Source organism: Salvelinus sp. IW2-2015, unplaced genomic scaffold (genome assembly GCF_002910315.2).
Source record: "Salvelinus sp. IW2-2015 unplaced genomic scaffold, ASM291031v2 Un_scaffold4071, whole genome shotgun sequence".
NCBI classification, from domain to species: domain Eukaryota; kingdom Metazoa; phylum Chordata; class Actinopteri; order Salmoniformes; family Salmonidae; genus Salvelinus; species Salvelinus sp. IW2-2015.
The window spans coordinates 1-5,071 of record NW_019945343.1 but is presented as its reverse complement, the minus strand read 5'-3'; the positions used below and the strand labels follow the sequence as shown (position 1 = coordinate 5,071).

Genomic DNA, 5,071 nt, shown 5'->3' with positions numbered 1-5,071 from the left:
AGTGATACTCCTTATTCCAGGATGTTGACGGCATGGCATAGCATAGCTTTAGCCCTTAGTTTGTAACATCTAACAACTTCAGTCTTACAGGTTAGCAAAAGTTAAAACCCCTTTTCCAGAATAATTTTCAGAACTTGTCATTTCTGTTCAAAAAGTGGGAGACATCATTACATCGGCATAGAGAAGACACGTCTTGATATTGATATTTACAGTATGTAAATTAGAATGAAACAAAAACAGAAATACAGCAAAACAACATTAATGAACCAATAGAAACAGATTTAGGTGAATAAATTACACAAATTAATTTGTCAGTAAAAAGCCATCGAACTATACAGAGCAAAAATATAAACGCAACATGCAACAATTTCAAAGATTTTACTGAGTTACAGTTCATATAAGGAAATCAGTCAATTTAAATTAAATTCATTAGGCCCTAATCTATAGATTTCACATGACTGGGAATACAGATATGAATTTCTTGCACGGATATTGTGCATTCGGAAAATATTCAGACCCCTTGACTTTTTCCACATTTTTACATTTGTTACATTACAGCCTTATTCAAAAATTTGTTACCTCGTTTTTTCTCTGATCAATCTACAAACAATACCCCGTAATGACAAAGCTGTCACGACTTCCACCGAAGTCGGCACCTCTCCTTGTTCGGGCGGCGTTCGGCGGTCGACGTCACCGGCTTTCTAGCCATCGCCGCTCCAATTTTCTATTATCCATTTGTTTTGTCTTTTTCCCTGCACACCTGGTTTACATTCCCAATCACACTGCATGTATTTATTCCTCTGTTCCCCCTCATGTCTCTGTGTGTGATTGCTTCATGTAGTGCTTGTTGCACGTTTGTTCTGGTGCACGTCAGGTTTTTGTGCCCATATTTTGACATATTTATTAAACTGCTAAGGCTATGCCTAATTGCTGCTATCCTGCGTCTGACTTCACTTCCAGCAGTTTTCGCATTCGCTACAGAATCACACACCAACCATGGAGTCAGCAGGGATCAGGTACCCCGGTCAGAGGAGTCGAGGAACGTGTCCAGGAACACTCGGCCATGATCCAACGTCTCGGTGCCATGATGGATCGTGTTGTCCAGACCATGGACCGCTGGGAGAGACAGGAGGCCTCGACCAACGCAACTGGGGTTACCTCTACCCGTCCCTCCTGGATCCAGTCCCAGTGGCATGCGTCTCTCCCTTCCCAGGGAGTATGATGGGACAGCAGCCCGGTGCCAGGGGTTCCTCTTACAACTGGACCTGTACCTGGCCACCGTTCACCCAGCTCCCTCGGGAAGGGAGAGAGTGTCCGCCCTCGTCTCATGTCTCTCGGGGAGAGCTCTGGAGTGGGCAAACGCTGTGTGGGGAGAAGGAGAAGCGGCGTTGGACCACTTCGAGGATTTCAACCGCCGCTTCCGGGCCGTCTTCAACCATCCGCCCGAGGGTAGAGCGGCAGGGGAGCGGCTCTTCCACTCGAGACAGGGGACGAGGAGCGCCCAGAAGTTTGCCCTGGAATTCCGGACCTTGGCCGCCGGAGCAGGATGGAACGTCAGGGCCCTTATTGACCATTACCGTTGCAGCCTGTGCGAGGACGTCCGACGAGAGTTGGCCTGCAGGGATGCCACCATCACCTTTGACCAACTGGTGGATCTGTCCATCCGGTTGGATAACCTGCTGGTCACCCGCAGACGTCCAGAGAGGGCTCTGTCGGTTCCATCTTCACGGGGTGGTCGCGAGAGTGCTCAGGGAGTTGTGTAGGGGTTTCCGTTGGTGCGACCACGGTGGAAAGTCCAGACCAGGTCTCAACTGTGCGCATTCCCTCCAAATATGCCGATTTGGCAATCTCCTGGTAGACACTGCACTTCCCAGGAGTCACGTGTATCCCCTGTCGCAAGCGGAGACGGTGGCTATGGAGACATATGTCTCTGAATCCCTGCGTTGGGGTACATTCGGTCCTCCACTTCACCCGTCTCCTCGAGTTTCCTTTTTGTGAAAAAGAAGGATGGAGGTCTGCGCCCGTGCATTGATTATCGAGGTCTAAATCAAATCACGGTGAGGTACAGTTACCCGCTACCTCTTATCGCCACGGCGATTGAGTCAATGCACGGGGTGCGCKKSKKSRSYRAGCTTTTTCMCGAAACTGGATCTCAGGAGCGGGTACAACCTGGTGCGTATCCGGGAGCCTCTGTATGCCTATGTAGATATTCCATAAACAAATCAGCCGTTTCCAGCTACAATAGTCATTTACAACATTAACAATGTCTACACTGTATTTCTGATCAATTTTATGTTATTTTAATGGACCAAAAATGTGCTTTTCTTTCAAAAACAAGGACATTTCTGAGTGACCCCAAACTTTTGAACTGTAGTGTACATACTGTACTAGTTTTACTTTATACTATGGTGCTCCATCTATGCCTCGTCTGGCTTTGCGCATGTCAGTGTCTGACTGCTAAATGAAAGTGAAAGGAGAGTTTGCTGTAGAGACTTACAGGGGAAGTCCGAAGTCAAAATCGTATTTCTCCTCATTTTTCTCATCCATCAGACTACAGAATAGTCGAGGACACTATCAAAGACAACCAGTGCTTAACTTGGACTGAAATAGGTGGCGGTGTTCAATTTGGGTGCCGGTACTGTTTATATTTAGGTGCAGGAGCTCCACAATACTTATAATATTCTATAAGAGGAACAGGAGCTCAAGCAGTAGAACATTTGAGGTGCCGGCAGTAGCGGTGCGTGGGTAAGCCACATTACAATTTATGTGTTGTGATAATTGCGTTGTTTGCTCTATAACCTGTTAATTCATATGCCTTGCGACCTTGATATATAGGCCTAGACGAAAAGAAGACAGTGGCAGAATAAATTCAACCACACCTTTCAATTTAATTTAATTGTTCTTGTGCATGTGAAAATACAACTTAATATTGTTTTTATTTAATTTTGTTTAATTGTATATTTCTCTGTATAGACGGAATAGGCTACTTTTCATTAATATTTTCTTAATGATTTTCCTACCATCACATCAGAGTTGTTAGATTAATTTGTCAGGAATGAGCAACAACGTTGAGCAAATGAGGACTATTTGTGATGGGAATGTAATTAAGTCTTTGTTCATCTTCAAAACAGCGTTGAATGAAACTAATAAGATTATGGAGATCAACAACTACCTGCTGTAGGGATCATGTCTGGCAGTGCTGCTGACTGCCAGTACTGGGAGAGACTGCTGGCTAAGGAGTGCAGGTCTGTTAAAATTTGTCTCTGTGGGATTGAGTCCCGCTATACAGTTACATGGTGTTAATATCATGATCATCTATGCCTGTCTGTCTGTCTGTTAGGTTTATGGGCAGGGGGAGGGCCAGTGAGGGTTGGTTGAAGAGAAAATGTACCAATCAATGTCATTTCCACACACTCAAAACAAATGCGTGGGACAAAGTAAGCTATCAGTACCAACCAGTGACATTGTAGTTACCATCTGTTATCTAGACTAGACACCTCCCTATTCTGGTCTTCATGGTCTGTCCAAGCCACATTAATGCCTTTATGTTTCTGAGGTGTTTAAATGTATCTGGAAATAAACCAGTGTTTCAGCACTCTGACTGCCTTGTCTCATACAGTGACTGACCATCTCTTTGTGTCTCAGGCTGTACAAACTGAGGAACAAGCAGAGGATCTGTGTCTGCAGCCTCTAAGCTGCTGTGTAACATGATGCTGGGATACAGAGGCATGGGCCTCTCCATGGGCAGCATGATCGTTGGCTGGGACAACAAGGTACAGGGTGGGAGTATAGTTTGTATGTGTGTGTGTGTGGGGTGGTATGTGTTTATTTGAAAGGCTGATTTTATAGCTTACATTTTCATCCTGATGGTACCCACATTTCGGCTACTGGCCCAACGCTCTTAACCGCTAGGCTACCTGCCACCCCATAATTTCACACAGGTCATCAAAATATATATTACTTATTAAGCCCATATACAAAATTATATTGTTCCACTTCCAATACCTGTTTAGAGCATATCTTACTGCAACATTATTAAAAGGTCCAGTATGACACTTTCATTCCAAATTGTGGACATTGAAAAGTGTAAAACATTACAGAAGCATGAATTTGGTCTCTCAATTTATGCGGTTTGTGATCACATTAAAATGTAAGGAAATAATGGTGCCGACAGAGGGCATGCCTTGTCTAGTCCATAGGAAACTTGCGACAAGCATTCGCTACACCCGCAATAACAATCTAAGGCACTGTGTTATGTTTTTATATTTATTATGTTCCCCATACTCTTCCTGGTAAAGAATGAAGGCAGTTATAGCAATTTTTAAACTTATATACATTTACAACACCACTGTTGCTGGCTCAGACCTCTACTCCACCACATATATAATCCTTATGTATAGTGCGTATGTTATGTTTGTGTGTGCCATGTGTGTTGCTTCACAGTCCCCACTTTCCATAAGTGTTTTTTGTTTTAAAATCTAATTTTACTGCTTGCGTCAGTTAACTTGATTGGAGATAGAGTTCCATGTAGTCATGGCTCTGTGTAGTACTGCGTGCCTCCCATAGTCTGTTCTGGAGCTTGGAGACTGTGAAAGACCCTTGTTGTTGTCTTTGTAGTGTATACATGATGTCGATGCCAGTAGTTTTAGACAGACAGCTCGGGTGCATTAAACATGTGTTAAAGGAATTATTCCTGTGTTTTATTAACCAATTCCATTTTAAAACACTCTGCCCATAAATAAGACATTTGTAAATAATTATCAGCCATAAAATGGACAGAGACCAGTCTTTAAAACAATACGTTTATTCTCGAGAGTAGCTGATTCATAATACATTTACATCAGTTATAATAATAACAGATGATGTCATAAGTTTTAATGTCCAACCTCCTCTCGATACAATGGCATACAGTTCGGTTCTCATACTGTCTGCCAAACTGTTAAACTATCTACAACCAACCAAGGTCTTTCCCCTCCCTGGGTAGAGACATCATTCTAGCCTTCTCAAGCATAAACCATTTCTTTCTAAACAAGGGAAATAATTACTGCAGCATTATGATTATAAGTAATTT

The 5,071-nt window shown here is 43.3% G+C and overlaps 1 long non-coding RNA gene across 1 annotated transcript; it reads left to right on the top strand.

Moving 5' to 3' along the window:
- Nucleotides 1–2,484: 2,484 nt before the first annotated feature.
- On the top strand, nt 2,485–4,024 carry LOC112076833 (uncharacterized). Its single transcript, XR_002895269.2, has 3 exons — nt 2,485–2,745; nt 3,132–3,245; nt 3,646–4,024. It is a non-coding gene; the product is annotated as an uncharacterized lncRNA (long non-coding RNA).
- The last annotated feature ends 1,047 nt before the right edge of the window (nt 4,025–5,071 follow it).